Consider the following 9,400-nt stretch of genomic DNA (forward strand, 5'->3'; position numbering starts at 1 on the left):
CTCTCTCTCTCTCTCTCTCTCTCTCTCTCTCTCTCTCTCTCTCTCTCTCTCTTGAAAATTTGTGTTACATATCTACAGCTGTTGTAGAATCCATATACATCTCCTTCTCAGATCATCCTTGTTGATTGACACTGCATCTTCCATCATCCTCGTTTTAATGAGTTCTAGAGGAAAGGATCTAGCAAACAAGAGAGTTTTGTGATACATTGCCTTGTTCCTCATATCCAAGATAAGCCACAAAAAGCATACACTGAAAAACCACAAACACAAAGACATGGCATCATTACAGGACAACAAAGCAAAGGTACACAAACTCAGAAATTTTAACACCCCAAGTTGATTTTCCACCATAATTTTGTACCAAAGCACACGACCTAGATACATGTGTAGCAGTTTCAACTTTTCCACATCTTGGACATTTACCATCACCAATCTGTTTTTTAACCCTTACATCAGCAGTGGGAAGCCCCCCCAATATACATATGCACCAGAATAGTCTAAGTTTGAAAATCGCTTTACAATTCCAAATTCTTACAAACAATTGAGACCACAACTACTTGTCATTGTTCACATGCCATATTTTACTACATATGTCATGTACTATCCCTAATCGCATGCTTGCAGGAAGCAAAGCTCTGTAGAAGTCCTTGGTTTGAGCAGTCCACCAGTTCTTTTAAGAAGCAAGAAGGGCCCAGTCTTTGAATCTGTCTTGATCTTCAGTGTTGATAGGAACTTGCAGATGGTTAAGAGAGGCACACAGCGTATTCCAAGGAATTATGGAGCCATATTGCAGTTTTAAAGAGGGAACCAGAGTCCACAACTTGACCAATAGATTAGATGCCCTTCCTGGAAAGGGAAAGGGTATTTTATCATAAAGCTTTAGCAGGCACTGCTCTAAATACATAACTCCAAAAGACATTTTCAACAAACAAAGAACAACCCGTATATCTCATTCTACCCTGCCATATCAACATAGCAAACACCTGGTTCCAAGACACAACCAGCATATTTGAAATGTCATACCCTGTGTTAATAGGTGCATCAAAAATTTTATCCCAATCAGTCAAATTCCAACAACCATGAATATAGCAGATAGAGGCTCTCCCCATGGCCCACATACATTTTTCCCAGTCTTCATCAGGTTGTAGCATATATTTTATGAAGGTTTCCCTCCTGGAAATAGCATGCAATCCCAAATTAAGAATGCCACAGCCCCCCATGCTCTTACGCAAAGCCAGCACATCGAGAGCCACCCAAACCGATGAAGCTTTCTTGCAATGCCACAAGAATTTATTCATGACAAAAATTGAATGATTTCAGATTTCTCTTGGACCATGGAATACAAGGGAGAAAAAGAAGTAGATAAGGCAACAATATAGACTGGATAACTCTCAGTGCTCACATGGAGAGGCCATTCCTCATAGTGCCATGCAACAACCTTACAATACACCTTCTAAAGGACCCACTGTTGCAGATCATCTTGAGAGACATTCACTCCAATGGGATATCTGAGAAGTCTAAATATATGCCCTTTTCGTAACCTTTTCCCCCCCCATATTAGTGCATGAAAATTCTCAGCAGTGACATCTATTAAAGTTGATTTGTGCATATTGATTTTCAGACCAGAAACAACAAATAAATTACTCAAGGCACCATACATCTTGACACATTTACATTACTGGCCTTTAAAAAAACCAAAGTGTCATCGGTAAAACCTTGCCCCACCATTTGACCAAAATCTATAGATAGACACTACAGTATCTGCTGATGTTGTTGCTCTCTCTCTCTCTCTCTCTCTCTCTCTCTCTCTCTCTCTCTCTCTCTCTCTCTCTCTCTCTCTCTCTCTCTCTCTATTTCTCTCTCTCCTTATCTTTGTCTTTCTCTATTTCTCTCTCTCCCTCTCCCTCTATGTCTCTCTCTCTCTCTCTCTCTCTCTCTCTCTCTCTCTCTCTCTCTCTCTCTCTCTCTCTCTCTCTCTCCTCCTCCCCTTTCTTTCTTTCTCTCTTTCTCTATTGTGTCTCTCCCTCTCTTTATCTCTCTTTATCTCCCACTCTTTATCTCTATTCTCTCTCTCCCTCTCTCTCTCTCTCTCTCTCTCTCTCTCTCTCTCTCTCTCTCTCTCAAACTTTTTCCTGTTTTATTTACTTCAACCTATTTTGTTATCCAGTTCTCTTAGAATCCATTTCCCAACAAATCTACCTCTTACATCCATTTGCAAACAAAGTAAACAGTTTTACAGCTATGCACGAGAAGATTGCATCTACTTTACTAAGCAACCTATGTCTACTGCCGCGTAATGTCATTTCAAACGGATACAAACGCATCCGAGGTGTTGGAGCTATATATGGCTCACTCTACTCAACTTGGTCTCACCTATATATTTGTATCTTGTCCTCAATATGAATCAGTCTTTGGGAGCGTATATGGTGTGTCTCTTGTCTCGTCTCTCTCTCTTTCTCTCTACATCTCAACATGGTATCAGAGCGGTAATGATCACGCGCCGATTCAATTCATGGTGACAAAACAGGGGTCTTCTGCTCAAAATTTGGAGAAATGGGAAAAGCGCAATGGCACTTTTCATCCAAAACTTGTTCGTCTCCTCGAGCTCTTTGATTTGAGTTCTAGGTTTGCGTCAATCGGAGTTCGCAATAGAAAGTTATGTTGTTTTTACTATAATTAAGCTTGACGCAGCTTTCTTCGTCGTACTTCTTCGTGAAGCGTCCGCGATCGTTTTTCTAATTTTGGTGTTAACTTTTTTGAGAAAATTTAGCTTTTTGCTATTTGTATTGTGGCCGTCAATCTTGCGTCTCACGCCACGCTATTTTGAGGACTCTTTTATTATTAACGTCTCCTTTACCCTGTCTTTTTTGGGTGACGTCTCTCACATCTTTGGACGTTCCTTGAGCATCCTTCTTGCGTTTATCGTTGACAGAACGCAGTCCTCATATTTCTCTCATTCTCAATTGCGGCATTCACCGGTGTGCAGATTCTGCGATCTTATCTTATACATCTTCTCGCAACAAGATATGGCTATGACTATTCTCGTCAACGGCTTTCCTTCTGGCCAGCGTTCTGTTCCTCCTTTCCAAGGCTAAGGATTTCTAGGCTGGAAAGAAAAGATGTTGTTAATTCTTGAAGGCGATGAACTCTCTGATGTTGTTCTTGGAAATCGTGTTTGTCCACCTCAGCCCGTGGATACGGATAATGATAACGTGCTTATCACTGAAGGACCTATATTTGAAGATTGGAATGTTTCCTATATGGATTGGCAACGACGTGATAAAGTAGCTCGTCGGTATATTCTTTCTGCTCTTACTGACTCCCTTTTGCTTGATATGTATGAACTGCCTACTTCCCACGACACATGGAAGTACCTTATTGCAAACTTTCAGAAGAAATCTGTTACAGAAATACTTTATTTGAGAGGGTTGCTTAACAAGTTACAATATGAAGTTGGTACTACCATGATGGGACATATTGAATCTTTCAAATCTATTATTAATCAACTTGCTGCTCCCGGTGATCTTGTTCCACAAAAGCAACTGATTACACTTCTCCTTGATATGGTGAAGGACTCTTCTTATGATAACATTGTTACTATTCTCTCTAATAAAGATGGTCTTGATTTCGACCAAGCCTGCATGTCTTTAATTGAATACTCTCAACGTCAGAACGTCATAATGCTGGTCATGATACAGCTATGATTTCACAAGAGGAGACAGAGTCACAACAGATGGAATGTGCTTTTTATGCTCGAAGGCGTCCATTTCAACGAGGAAACCGTAGAGGTGGCCATCGCGGTAATATTTTCTCTTGTCTCAAATTTCCTAATAAGCAATGTTCTTACTGCAACAGAAATGGCCATACTGAAGATGATTGTTGGGCACGTCAATATGATGAAGAACACAATATTACCACGAAACAACCACGTTTATCTAGAGACTCTTCTTCTTCTTCTTGTGCATATTGTGGACGATTTGATCATCCCACTCATATGTGCTATAAGCGTCGATTCAACACAGATCGTAATAGAGCATATGCTATTGAACATCGAAACAACATTGTACCAGAAACAAGCTGCGTCCTATGTTCAGTTCCTCCAGACAGAATACTTCATGTACGTGATGGATCACTTTTTATTGTTGATTCTGGTGCTACAGGAAATATGACATATCAGTCTAAGTGGCTCCATAACTACTGACTAGTCATTGTCTACTAACTACTCATTGTCTTGAGGTTTTGCAGATTTTGCACAAAACTAGCGTCTCTAATTCCATTGTACGTGAAGCCAGATGGTGCTTACTATTTTATAAATTTTATTTGATTTGAAGAAATTTTTTTTGATGCCATGGTACGTAAAGCCATGATGATTGCTATTTCAAAGTTTTTTGGGGCGTCTCTAATGCCATAGTGAATGTCGTAATGGTACGTAAAGCCATGATAATTATTGCTATTTCAATGTCTTTTGAAAGCATCTCTTGATGCCATGGTATGTAAAGCAATGATGATTACTCCTATTTCAATGCATTTTGAAAGCGTTGAGGCGGTCTGGGGCGGGCAACAAGAGAGGCGACCTCTAAACACCCCTCAAGACTCCCGTGCTGCTTAATTGGGGCTGGGGCAACCACAAGCACAACACAATAACAAACCCACAGCCAAACCCAAATAAGATAGGGGCACCACCTAGTTATAGAGCAAACTAGGACGCAAAAGAGGAGAATCCCTTAGCAATACAAGCGAGAAGGAAGGGTACACTATCACTAATTTCAATGCTACAAATACAAACACCAAACACACACACACACACACACACACACACACAGAAAGAGAGAGGGCTTTGTGCAAGAATTTAGCTTCAATTTTAATGATTGACACGGGTGTATATGAACAGCTTGGAGGAGAGTCAAGAGACACGATTCAGTTTGATGATGTTGCAATCTACACATTATCTTAGGGTTATGGGAGACCTCTCACCATACAACCCTCTTATAATGTTTTCCCAAGCAACAAAAACAAACACAAGAGCTCTTGAGTCACATACAAGCAGATACTACAAAAGAATCTCAAAATTAAAACGCGTCACCTTAAACCAAACGAGATGAGGTTGCCAAGCGTAAATTGGAGAGACTCAAGAGAGTTTTGACCCGCGATTTGCACCCAACTTATTGATTAAATTGATGCGCAAGAGTAGCTACAACTTTGATTGGAAGTTATGAATCACTCACTCCCTTGCAATGTTACAACTAGCTCAAAGAAGCTTTCCTATACACCACATGTAATGGTGCATAGAAAGCTCACTCTCACTCCCTAAAACTAAGATGGTGAATGGCACGCTCAAAGTAGTGAGCAATAGTGTAGGGATCCTTGCCGTTTACAAAGGGAGAAGGGCTCTATTTATAGGTGAGGAGAGCCCTAATTAGGATTATACCTAATCAACATTTTCATAGAAAATCATGTTTATGAAATTTTTTATATGTTCTTATGAGAGTGGGGCTCTCTTGTCTCTTGAGTGACATGGATGTGGGCTCAAGAGGAGAGAATTATTGACATGAAATAGAGAAGATTCTAGAGAGGTGAGTGATTTTTGTGTGAGGTTGCCTACTCCACGGTAGAGTAGAGTGGGTGCAATTTACAAAAAAAGGGTTAGCAGTTAGTGTTAGTAGTTTGAAGTTAGTAGGATGGGGTAAAATTACATGGCATATGCACGCAAGGTGCATTATATAATTTATACAATGATAAAAAGTAAAAGAAGTATGAGAATATACACAATTTGGTGGAAACCACAAGATGTAAGTGAAATTTTCCACCTTCTCCTCCAGTGAATGAAGCGGTTGTAGAACTTTGTCGGTGCAGTTCTTGTGACCATGGGAAGTTGAATTCTCCATGATCAAACTCCTCCTTTTGCAGAGCTTGATCTTGTTTATTTGCTAATTTTTTCTCTTTTTATGAAAGGATGAAGAGGTTATGGTAATATGAATTTGATTCTAGAGAGAGAAATTGAGCTATATGTGTGTAGAGATGATAATCTTTTGAGCTATGGAGTAAGGAGAGATGGAAATGGTGAAGAAGATGAAGTAAGCCATGAAAGTTACAGGTTTGAGTGAGGGATGGAGAGGAATGAGTGTATGTGTGTGGAAGTGGGAAAGGAGGTGAGAGAAGACTATGGGTTACTTGTGAGAAAAGTGGGCAGACTGGGTCCACTCAGAAAATCATAGATCACCGGTGGTTGCTCCAAAAATCACCAAAAGTTTTGAGGTGATTATTCAGATTTTGTTCCACATTTTCTCTTTTGACCACCGCTCCAAATTCAGAGTGGAGATGGGTGCCAAAAATCTCACCAAAAAGCCTGTTTTTTATGCCTGCAAAAGTCTTTTAGTGGCCTCCTCCTTTGTTGAATTTGTACAATGCATCCAAGAGTGAGCCCCTCCTTTGTCATATCATAATACAAAGCATCCAAGTTTCCCTTTACACATGCATGGAGGAGGATTATTGGTGAATAAAGCAATATATACATGGTGCCACTAGTGTATGGACTATTCACGAATTTTAGCTCAATGAGCACATGGTTTTAGAATAATGAGTAAAAATAATACAAAAATATGGATAAATTATGGATATGGAAAGATATTGGAATCATATGATATGGTCCCTCTTTGTATTATTTTGGGTGAAAGAGGAAAAGCTATGCAAGTAAATAATATAATAAACGTGACTAAGAGAGTAGAAATCAATTTTTTGTTTTCACGAGGGTGAGGGTGAAAATGTGGGGGCGATTTGTATAAAAGAAAAATATGAGGTTAGAGTATGTACACATTGGCAAAAAATATGCTCATGGTGCAAGAGGATGAAAGAAGACATACATAAGTTTAATAAAACACACACCTGAGTATAAATATTTAAATAAAATACCAAAATAATTATAAAAATCCCTATATTTAGGCCATATATACAATGCAATATTTACACACAAATGGGCCATAATATATTTTATTTTTTTAATTTTATTTATTTTTTTGGCTCAACTAGCCCAGTGACTAGCTAGCTGAGGGTTTTAAGAAGATATGGGAAAGCCCCCTAACTCACACACGCCTATGTACAATGAAAAGGTAAGAATAGCCACAGTGTTTAGGTGATTTTGGTAGGGTGGGGCAACTCACTATGGCAATTACGGAGAGCCCAAAAATGGCTATCAGTGTCTCTTGATGCCATGGTACGTAAATCCATGCTGATTATTCCCATTTCAAAGTTTTTATAAGCGTCTCTTATGCCATGGTGAAGACCATGATGCCATGGTACATAAAGCCATGATGATGATAGCTACAAGTTGTTGAGATCTTGGGAGCCCTGATATGTCCATTACATCTCGAATTTGTATATATGTGTGCACATGTGATTCATTAATATTACATTTGTTTCTATATCGTCTGCACATGTGATTGCATCAGCATTATGTTTGTTTCTATGTCGTCCATAGAGCGGCGTCACGAACCGTCTCTAAGGACAATGTGATGTGATTATTTCTAACCTTCACATTTTGATATGTTTGTTGAGTTGGTATTGATTACAGGATGAAAATCACATTAAGCAGCATATACAAGGGATCAAAGATGCTGGAGTTGCTCTATCAAAACGTTTGCAGTGGCACAAGAGTGATGTAGCTCGTGTAGTTAAATGTTTTAATTTGTTTCCATTATAATTTTTATGAGCCTTTGTGGCGTTTGTCGTATATTATGGAGTGATGTAGCTCCTCATGAACATAGTTTGTAAACTTGAAAATTTATTAATACAACGAGAGTACAACAGTGTATGTATATGGTGCTGTGGGTTTTTTCCTTGTACCTTCAAGGGTTTTTTCATCCACAGTTAAGGACTCCTATTTGAGTGGGGTTGTTGGAGCTATATAGAGAGCCCACACTTATGCTTTACATAGCTAGGAGTCCCCACTATATATGTGTATTCAATGTGTGCTCTCCATACACTTTGGGGGTTGCAATTGTGGTTTTCTCTCTCTCTCTCTCTCTCTCTCTCTCTCTCGTCTCGTGTCGCGTCTCTCATCAACAGAGCGTTTGTCACATCATCGTCAAGCGGAGAATATTCATCATCATACTCAAATATAAAGCAGTGTTATAACTATGGGAGAATGGGACATGTAGCAAAGGATTGCTACACCAACAAGTCTTGCAACAAATGTGGTAAGAAGGGGCATCCTCCTTCTTGATGCTATTGGCAAGTTGAGAAAGTAGCGGTGGCAGTAGCAGTAATAAAAAAACAAAGGCAAGAAACTTGCAAGGGGATCAACTCATATGGTGGACGAAGAAGAAGAAGATGAAGATCAAGGCGAGAACAACCTAGTCTACTGCAGCGACGTACTAGGAATATTGTAGCCTCTCTAATTCAAGGAAAGGATTTTCTTTTGTCATCCTTGTGGATCTGCCATCCTTAGTGGATGTCTATTGACATCTTTTGTGGATATTGTGTCATTCTTAGTGGATAAACAATCTTCATTGTATTGTCCTAGCACAAACCTCAAAGAGAGGATTGTAAGGTATGAGCTTTGTCCTAGATTTTGAGTCAAACAGAGAAGGGGGGGAATTATCCCACATGCACTGATGCAAGGTTATAGAGCTATTTAAATCTCATTTCATGAACAAGAAAATTCATTCCATTTTACATTACATCTCTCTTTTTTGTGGTGAGATTGTCCTCGCTAAGACTTGCGGCCATCGTACTTGATTCATCAACCTCCCTCTCCTCTGTCTCCCCCTCATACAAAGTAGGAGGTGGAAGAGGGTCGAAGATGGTCTCCACTTCATCAGTGGGAAAAATGGTTCTCCCCCAAGTTGTTATGGGAATTATGAACCAAAGTTTTGGTTGGTGGATTGTTGGGATATAGATGACCTATAGAAGATAACCTCAAAGTGAGTAACATTGGTATAGTAGATATTACAAGCAAATAAAGATAGAAAAGGTAGTCACTCACTTGCTCACAATTGCATGGAAAAACTAGATTTTCATACCTCCCTGTGTGATGCACACTAGAGTCCACCATGTAGAGGCCATTCTCATGTCGTCTAGACATATTTGCAAACCACTTGCACTCAAAGATGAAGGTATGAAAGGTTCTAAAATTAACCTTTAGTATCTTTTCAATAGTTCCACAGTACCTGGCTTCATCACCATCTATGTCAACGTTGTCAATGATGCCACAATCCATGGTGGTTCTACGCTCATCAATGTGGCACGTAGAAAGTGACGACCCTTTGACCACATAGAGTTAAAGGAAAGGCACTACAAAATAGTAAAATATCTTTTATCAATTACGAAGATAAAATCAAGAAAAAACTTTACAATATTGTTTAGGTATATGAGTATTCTACCTCTGATACGTAGCCTCGTGCAT

This window comes from Adiantum capillus-veneris, chromosome 10 (genome assembly GCF_014529385.1).
Source record: "Adiantum capillus-veneris isolate H3 chromosome 10, ASM1452938v2, whole genome shotgun sequence".
Taxonomy (NCBI): Eukaryota; Viridiplantae; Streptophyta; class Polypodiopsida; order Polypodiales; family Pteridaceae; genus Adiantum; species Adiantum capillus-veneris.